This window comes from Hyperolius riggenbachi, chromosome 3, assembly GCF_040937935.1.
Source record: "Hyperolius riggenbachi isolate aHypRig1 chromosome 3, aHypRig1.pri, whole genome shotgun sequence".
Classification (NCBI taxonomy): domain Eukaryota; kingdom Metazoa; phylum Chordata; class Amphibia; order Anura; family Hyperoliidae; genus Hyperolius; species Hyperolius riggenbachi.
In genome coordinates this window covers 130742626-130752382 of record NC_090648.1, presented here as the reverse complement: position 1 = coordinate 130752382, position 9757 = coordinate 130742626, and the positions used below count along the sequence as shown (strand labels likewise).

Sequence of the window (9757 nt, the reverse complement as noted above, 5' to 3'; positions counted from 1 at the left end):
TGCTAGCGGTTTTTGGTGTGCACCAGGCCTATGTACTGGAGCATTTTTTTTGCCTTTGGGAGTGTTACACTTTCACAGCTTATAGTTCTTCTGTACTTTGTCTGACATAGACAACTTGGTATTGTTTTTTGTAAATGCAAAAACTAAGCAACCTTTTAAAAGAAAACAAAAAAACAAACAAACATGTTTTTTCACTTTGGCACAATAAAAAATATTTTAAAAGGGGAATGAACATGTATTTTTTCCCAAAAATCTGATGAAAATCAGTGGCACAACATGTCCATCCAATCAATGTTTCAATCAATTTCAGGTCAAAATCGATCACTTCAGATTCACTTTAAAGCATTGATGGAGCATGCTGGAAAATCTCGGTCGTACGCACTTGATTGAGTGCGCAGGGGTAATGGTGTGCGATATTGTGATGATGATTGACGTTCGCGACAGACCCCATCTGTTGTCCACCCAAGTGTGAAATTCCCCCCCCCCTACCCAAAGCACCTGTGCTCTGTAAATTCTCACCTATGCACTGGTGTGACCCCCAGCCTCCTCCAACGTCACCCCATGTCCGCTGTTATGGAGAATGCCTGTATTATGTGGCACTGGGCACGAGTATGTGACATAACACATGCACAACGTGGCACAGGCACTCGCAGTAACAGCGAACACAGACAAAGTGGGAGTCAAGCCAGTGGACAGGTAAGAATTTACAGAGCATGGGCTGTGAGGGATATTTAGCACTCGAGGGGCAGCCAGGCAGGTGGCGGGGTAGGCCAATTCCTGGTAGGAAATTGGTCAGCAATGTATGGACAGGCAACAAATCTCTCTCTTATCAGATTTAATGGACAATCTGCCCATACATTGCCTGTTGTCTACAACAGTTTCTCAAACCTGTCCTCGTGACTCCCCAACAATGCATGTTTTTCAGGCAACCTCCAATATGCACAGGTGGGGTAATTAGTGTCTCAGCTACATGTAATCTACTAAACAATACACCAATTACCCCACCTGTACATAGGGGAGGTTGCCTGCAAAACATGCACCGTTGGGGAGTCACGAGGACAGGTTTGAGAAATTGAGAAACACTGGTCTACAGTGAGGTGACTGTTCTGAATGAAGACTCATGTCACACTATATTGGATTGTCCTTCCTGCTGTCACATACACAATTCTCGGAGCAAAGATTGTATGCCTCTAATTTTACCACCATGCTATTGCATTTCACAGTAGACGTTGGTAGTACCAGTGCCCTGCTTCCTAGGGCAAACCTTTGAGACTGTGCTTAGTTAGCAGCAACCATGAGATCTGCACTAAAGCTGTACATTTTAGTTGCTTTATTTCAAGGCACACAACATAAACAAAACAGTGCTTTCTATTTAGTCCACCACCCTTCTTCAAACATGCACAAATACAGGGAGTGCACAATTATTAAGCAAATGAGTATTTTGACCACATCATCCTCTTTATGCATGTTGTCTTACTCCAAGCTGTATAGGCTCGAAAGCCTACTACCAATTAAGCATATTAGGTGATGTGCATCTCTGTAATGAGAAGGGGTGTGGTCTAATGACAACAAAACCCTATATCAGGTGTGCATAATTATTAGGCAACTTCCTTTCCTTTGGCAAAATGGGTCAAAAGAAGGACTTGACAGGCTCAGAAAAGTCAAAAATAGTGAGATATCTTGCAGAGGGATGCAGCACTCTTAAAATTGCAAAGCTTCTGAAGCGTAATCATCGAACAATCAAGCGTTTCATTCAAAATAGTCAACAGGGTCGCAAGAAGCGTGTGGAAAAATCAAGGCGCAAAATAACTGCCCATGAACTCCTTCAAGAAAAACATGATTTTCATGCAGGACAATGCTCCATCACACGCGTCCAAGTACTCCACAGCGTGGCTGGTAAGAAAGGGTATAAAAGAAGAAAAACTAATGACATGGCCTCCTTGTTCACCTGATCTGAACCCCATTGAGAACCTGAGGTCCATCATAAAATGTGAGATTTACAAGGAGGGAAAACAGTACACCTCTCTGAACAGTGTCTGGGAGGCTGTGGTTGCTGCTGCACGCAATGTTGATGGTGAACAGATCAAAACACTGACAGAATCCATGGATGGCAGGCTTTTGAGTGTCCTTGCAAAGAAAGGTGGCTATATTGGTCACTGATTTGTTTTTGTTTTGTTTTTGAATGTCAGAAATGTATATTTGTGAATGTTGAGATGTTATATTGGTTTCACTGGTAAAAATAAATAATTGAAATGGGTATATATTTGTTTTTTGTTAAGTTGCCTAGTAATTATGCACAGTAATAGTCACCTGCACACGCAGATATCCCCCTAAAATAGCTAAAACTAAAAACAAACTAAAAACTACTTTCAAAAATATTCAGCTTTGATATTAATGAGTTTTTTGGGTTCATTGAGAACATGGTTGTTGTTCAATAATAAAATTATTCCTCAAAAATACCACTTGCCTAATAATTCTGCACTCCCTGTACAAAGCATATCTATCAAAAACTGAAATACAGACAGTCAATGAATTCATTGATTAATTGCTTGAAAGCTTGGTTGGTCAGATTCAGTTTTTTCATACTGTAGTTTGAAGTTTGGTAATTATTCTAACATCCTAAAAAAGAAAATGCCCTAAATTGAGAGTATATAAAAGCAGTGCTCTCTAAAGCGTACATGAAATCACATGTGGCATTGCGAGGTTGGTATAGTTAAAAATTGCGCAGAGTGAATAATGGAGCACTGTTCCGCCGATCATAAAACACTATTTACCGTTTTAATGTAAATACATTAAAACGGTAAATAACGTTTTAAAAAACATTTATTAGGAGAACGGTGCGCTATTTGCAGGGGGGGGGGGGGCTAGTGAGGCAGCGGGGGTCAGGGGGAAATGCAGCGGGCAGGACAGGCAGCGGGGTGGAGGGAGTAGGATTAGGTGGAGGATGTTTGCGAGGGATACATTACCTAGTCCCAGCCGGCGATCGCTTCTTCACTTCATAGTTGCAGGAGTACTCTTCCAGTCAATGAGTACTCATCCACCATGCGGAAACTGAAGCCGCATGGTGATTGGCTGGATGAGGACTCCTGCAAACTAACAGAAGAAGTGAAGGAGCGATCGCCGGCTGGGACTAGGTAATGTATCCCTCGCACACATCCTCCGCCTCGCCTAATCCTACTCCCTCCACCCCGCTGCCTGTCCTGCCCGCTGCATCTCTCCCTGACCCCCGCTGTCTACATTTGTTTAAGATATAAAACGATAAATATTGTTTTATGTTCATTACTGCTGCAACATTTTTATACCCTTGGCACTGTGCGCCATTTTTGCCTGTTCCGTGGCGAGGTACATATGGTATTATTCCAACTTAGAACTTGTCTGTGTTCCTTTTTTTCACTGCAAAACCAAGTTTTATCTATGCAGTCAGAGAACTGAATTGGAAACACACATGAACTAAAAAAACAACCATGATATAGCTAGAGCCAGTTCTAGACATTTTGCCGCCTGAGGCAAAACTTGTGAGGATGCCCCCCATAGGTAGTATAATTGCTCCCAGCATAGGTTGCCTAGAGGGGGTAGCAGCAAGGGGGGCAGCGGGAATAGCGGCGGGGAGGGCCGGACCCCGCCACAGGGCCGATTCTATACTCTTTGCTGCCTGATGCAAACTTGTGAGTGTGAGGATGCTTCACCCCCCCCCCCCCCCCCCCAATTTGGAATGATCACACAGCACCCGACAATTCACTCTACTTCATTTAATTTTCCTACATGACGTGCTGCATCCCAACACAATAGCACACTGGCTGGCTGTGAGTCGGGCTTCTCCTTCTTCTCTGACTGCATGCTGTAAGTGTAACCACATATTACAAAAATGCAGCCTCTATAATCTCTGCGCCTAATGGAAATGTTTCACCTTGCTTCATGAGAAATCCGGCCCAGGATATAGTCATATGTTGCACATATGATTAATAAATTTCACAGCGCGATAGGGGTTGGTAGAGGCTGGGTGTTAAATGAGGATCAAACAATCTGGAATGAGAATGAGATGGATAACATCTTTTCATTAGGGTAGGGAGAGTGTAACTACATAAAATCACACATAATACAACATTATATTGCTTAGAATGCAAATACAATGCAGCAAATCACAAGTAACAGTAATCTGCAGAATGTGCTCATCATGTCTGCCACATTCAATGTCCTAACAGCACTGAAATGACTATCAGGGAGGCTGTCCTGTTACTACACTGCTCTCATCTCTCCCTCAAGCACAGGAGAAATTAGGGAGATGTGTTAACAAGTAAAGTTTAGTAAAGATAAACCTTAGAAAAGGAATCATCATACCTGGAATGAGATGGAGAGAACATCCTTTCATAAGGGCAGGGAAAGTGTAACTACATAAAATCTTCCCACCAACCAAGAATGTGCAAGTGGTTCCCCCTACACAGGAAGTGCAGCAGCTATGCTGGGAGGAACTTGTGCCCTCTATAGAATCCCAAGATTACATATCTGGATCTATTATGATTATACCAATCTATGAAACTACAGTGACCATACATCCCGCTTTACCAGGGACAGGTCCCGGAATTCGGAGTCCCCTGTCCCAGACTGCGCTATGTCCTGGGAAATGTCCTGCTTTTAGCTGCGGGATGTCCTGGCCTCGGGACTCTGGCCACTGTACAATTGCATGAACTGGCCGTGGCGTCAGTTCATAGCCCGCAGCCCCGCAGCCCTGCTCCAGCCTGCATAGTCTTCTGGCAGGCAGAGCAGGGCTACGGGAAGATGGCATCCGAAGCCCTGTACTGGAGGCTATTTGTGTCTCCAGTACAGGGCTTTGTGCGCCATCTTCCCGTAGCCCTGCTATTCCATTCAGTGCGGGAGATATGCAGGAGCAAGATGGTCCGCAGAGCTGCGCCAGAGGCCGGCGGGAGAGGAGACTTCTGTCAGGTGAGTAAATTCCTTTTTTTGCAGGTGAAATGTTGCCCACTGCGTTATTTTCTGCTGAAATGTTGCCCACTGCGTTATTTTCTGCTGAAATGTTGCCCACTGCGTTGTGTTCTGCTGAAATGTTGCCCACTGCATTATTTTCTGCTGCAATGTTGTCCACTGCATTATTTTCTGCTGAAATGTTGCCCACTGCATTATTTTCTGCTGAAATGTTGCCCAAATTGTGTTTATTTTCTGCTAAAATGTTGCCCAAATTGCGTTTATTTTCTGCTGGAATGTTGCCCACATTGGGTTTATTTTCTGCTGAAATGCTGCCCACATTGCATTTATTTTCTGGTGAAATGTGGCCCTAATTGCATTTGTTTTCTGCTGAAATGCTGCCTACATTGCGTTTATTTTCTGGTGAAATGTTGCCCAAATTGCATTTGTTGTCTGCTGAAATGTTGCCCAAATTGCGTTTATTTTCTGCTGAAATGTTGCCCAAATTGCGTGTGTTTTCTGCTGAAATGTTGCCCAAATTGTGTTTAATTTCTGCTGAAATGTTGCCCACATTGCGTTTACTTTCTGCTGAAATGTTGCCCACATTGCGTTTATGTTCTGCTGAAATGTTGCCCAAATTGCGTTTGTTTTCTGCTGAAAGCTGCCCAAATTGCGTTTGTTTTCTGCTGAAATGTTGCCCAAATTGCGTTTGTTGTCTGCTGAAATGTTGCCCACATTGCGTTTATGTTCTGCTGAAATGTTGCCCACATTGCGTTTGTTTTCTGCTGAAATGTTGCCCAAATTGCGTTTGTTTTCTGCTGAAATGTTGCCCACATTGCGTTTTTTTTCTGGTGAAATGTTGCCCACATTGCATTTATTTTCTGGTGTCTGGGGTAACTGTTGCTGCATTTATTATTTAATGGTCATAGTTGGCTATATTTGCTGCTTTGGGGTTACGGTTATGCTCCGCCCATATAATGAGAGCCCCCGATCCCCCCACGCCCATTTTTCGGTGACACCCCCCTCCCCCCAATCCCTGCCCAACCCCCCCCAACCCCCCACTCCCCCCTCGGGACTCTGGCCACCGTACCATTGCATGAACTGGCCGTGGCGTCAGTTGATAGCCCACAGCCCTGCTCCAGCCTGCATAGTCTTCCGGCAGGCAGAGCAGGGCTACGGGAAGATGGCATCCGAAGCCCTGTACTGGAGACTATTTGTGTCTCCAGTACAGGGCTTTGTGCCTGTAGCCCTGCTATTCCATTCAGCGCGGGAGATATGCAGGAGCAAGATGGTCCGGGGAGCTGCGCCAGAGGCCGGCGGGAGAGGAGACTTCTGTCAGGTGAGTAAATTCCTTTTGTTTGCAGGTGAAATGTTGCCCACATTGCGTTATTTTCTGCTGAAATGTTGCCCACTGCGTTATTTTCTGCTGAAATGTTGCCTACTGCATTATTTTCAGCTGAAATGTTGCCCACTGCATTATTTTCTGCTGCAATGTTGTCCACTGTGTTATTTTCTGCTGAAATGTTGCCCACTGCATTATTTTCTGCTGAAATGTTGCCCACTGCATTATTTTTTGCTGAAATGTTGCTCACATTGCGTTTATGTTCTGCTGAAATGTTGCCCACATTGCGTTTGTTTTCTGCTGAAATGTTGCCCAAATTGCGTTTGTTTTCTGCTGACATGTTGCCCACATTGCGGTTTTTTTCTGGTGAAATGTTGCCCACATTGCATTTATTTTCTGGTGTCTGGGGTAACTGTTGCTGCATTTATTATTTAATGGTCATAGTTGGCTATATTTGCTGCTTTGGGGTTACGGTTATGCTCCGCCCATACAATGAGAGCCCCCGATCCCCCCACGCCCATTTTTCGGTGACACCCCCTCCCCCCAATCCTCACCCAACCCCCCCTCCCAACCCCCCCAATTCCCCCCGTCACAGGTTGGACCCAGAAAAATCTTCTCACTGTAATGAAACTGACAGTAAAATATATTTATTTTTGGGGGGTGCCTGTTTTATCCATACTTTACACATATCTGGGGCTTCTTCCAGCCCCAATAATCTTTGTGACCCCTTTGTTTCTCTGGCCTCCCCCCTTAGGCTAAGTCACAGCTATAGCGCATGCATAGCTCCCAATGGGCCCTCTTTTGGAGGGACAGTCCCTCTTTGAGAGCCTTGTCCCTCTGTCCCTCTTTCTTCCTCATTTGTCCCTCTTTCAGGACCTTGTCCCTCTTTCTATGTAAATATATATATTTCTCTACTAAAAAATGTGTTTGATTGACTCTAAACTTTATTCCCATCCTTTAAATTGATATATTACTAATTTTAAAATGTTAATATGAAGGAAAATGAACCAGAATAGAAAAGACGAGTGTAGTTTGAATTATAGAACAATCTTTTTTTTTAATGAAATCTTTATGTTATGCTTGAATAGGGGTGTGCTGGGGGCATGTTTAGAGGTGTGGCGGGGGAGTGGCTTAAGTGTCCCTCTTTCGCATCTCAAAAAGCTGGGAGGTATGCGCATGCTCTGTCCTGTCCATGCCTCCTTTATCCCGATCCCGAACAGCTGTGAAATGTTGCCCACATTGCGTTTATTTTCTGGTGTCTGGGGTAACTGTTGCTGTATTTATTATTTAATGGTCATAGTTGGCTATATTTGCTGCTTTGGGGTTACAGTTATGCTCCGCCCATATAATGAGAGCCCCCGATCCCCCCACGCCCATTTTTCGGTGACACCCCTCTCCCCTCAATCCCTGCCCACCCCACCCCCCAACCCCCCACCCCCCACCCTCGGGACTCTGGCCACCGTACGATTGCATGAAGTGGCCGTGGCGTCAGTTGATAGCCCGCAGCCCTGCTCCAGCCTGCATAGTCTTCCGGCAGGCAGAGCAGGGCTACAGGAAGATGGCATCCGAAGCCCTGTACTGGAGACTATTTGTGTCTCCAGTACAGGGCTTTGAGTGCCATCTTCCCATAGCCCTGCTATTCCATTCAGCGCGGGAGATATGCAGGAGCAAGATGGTCCGGGGAGCTGCGCCAGAGGCCGGCGGGAGAGGAGACTTCTGTCAGGTGAGTAAATTCCTTTTTTTTTCAGGTGAAATGTTGCCCACATTGCGTTATTTTCTGCTGAAATGTTGCCCACTGCATTATTTTCTGCTGAAATGTTGCCCACTGCATTATTTTCTGCTTAAATGTTGCCCACTGCATTATTTGCTGCTGAAATGTTGCCCAAATTGCGTTTATTTTCTGCTGAAATTTTGCCCAAATTGCGTGTGTTTTCTGCTGAAATGCTGCCCACAATGCGTTTATTTTCTGGTAAAGTGTTGCCCAAATTGCATTTGTTGTCTGCTGAAATGTTGCCCAAATTGCGTTTATTTTCTGCTGAAATGTTGCCCAAATTGCGTGTGTTTTCTGCTGAAATGTTGCCCAAATTGCGTTTATTTTCTGCTGAAATGTTGCCCAAATTGCGTTTACTTTCTGCTGAAATGTTGCCCACATTGCGTTTATGTTCTGCTGAAATGTTGCCCACATTGTGTTTGTTTTGTGCTGAAATGTTGCCCAAATTGCGTTTGTTTTCTGCTGACATGTTGCCCACATTGCGTGTTTTTTCTGGTGAAATGTTGCCCACATTGCGTTTATTTTCTGGTGTCTGGGGTAACTGTTGCTGCATTTATTATTTAATGGTCATAGTTGGCTATATTTGCTGCTTTGGGGTTACGGTTATGCTCCGCCCATACAATGAGAGCCCCCGATCCCCCCACGCCCATTTTTCGGTGACACCACCCTCCCCCCAATCCTCACCCAACCCCACCTCCCAACTCCCCCAATTCCCCCCCCCCCCCCCCCCCATCACAGCTTGGACCCAGAAAAATCTTCTCACTGTAATGAAACTGACAGTAAAATATATTTTTTTTGGGGTGGTGCATGTTTTATCCATACTTTACACATACCTGGGGCTTCTTCCAGCCCCAATAATCTTTGTGACCCCTTTGTTTCTCTGGCCTCCCCCCTTAGGCTAAGTCACAGCTATAGCGCATGCATAGCTCCCAATCAGAGGCGTCCGAGCCATTAGGCAGCTATAAATTTTCGCCTAAGGCGACAGGAAGAGGCAAGGGCGCTTCTGCACTGAGTAGTGAGAGAAGAAATGCCTCTCAGCTGACTCAGGTGTCAGTTTACACAGCAGCAGCGGGGCTGACTGGACTTCAGCTCAATGATTCAAAGAACCACAGTAATGAATGAGTCAGTGAGAGAAGGCACTCATCCTAGTCAGGGATCCGAGGAGTACAGCATCATCAGCTCCTGAGTCCAACTCCTGAGAATTCAGTCCCTCTCTCTCTGCTACTGCTAACTGCGTGGATGTAGAGACTGTGTAGCAGCCAGGCATTGACTTCCCCCCAGGCCGCCTTTCATTCAATGATTTAGGGTTGGTCCTGTGTCTGCTGTATTCAGGTTTGTTGATGTAAGGCAATGTAAAATACTAGGCTAGCTGATAAAAGTGCAATTAGAGGGCAGGCTAGCTGGTAAATATACATAGCATGATGTAGAACTCGTCTGGAGGGTCAGTGGGAAAAAATCTGTCTGGTCTCTCTCCATTGTTATAATGACTGCATGTGCAGATAAGGTCTTAAACAGGTTGAAAAGTTTTGACAGTCCCTAGACTCCAGGAGGGCTGCTTGCTGACTTGTGTAAGAGATTGGCAGGGACAGCAGTCCTATTACCAGCAACTAGTCTCTGTGTAATGTGGGACTGCAATACAGATAAACTGCTCCATCTCAGGCTATTCTCAGTCTCACTCCACTCCTCCTATCTCTGTATGTGTATAGTGTATGTCTACTGTGTGC

At 45.1% G+C, this 9757-nt stretch overlaps 1 long non-coding RNA gene across 1 annotated transcript in view; it reads right to left on the bottom strand.

Annotated features, from left to right (window-relative positions):
• Positions 1-3746: 3746 nt before the first annotated feature.
• The window catches only part of LOC137561151 (uncharacterized), a 132637-nt gene continuing 126626 nt past the window's right edge, over positions 3747-9757 (bottom strand). The window contains exon 6 of the long non-coding RNA XR_011029886.1: positions 3747-4023. This is a non-coding gene — a long non-coding RNA (uncharacterized lncRNA). The remainder of the gene's footprint in view (positions 4024-9757) is intronic.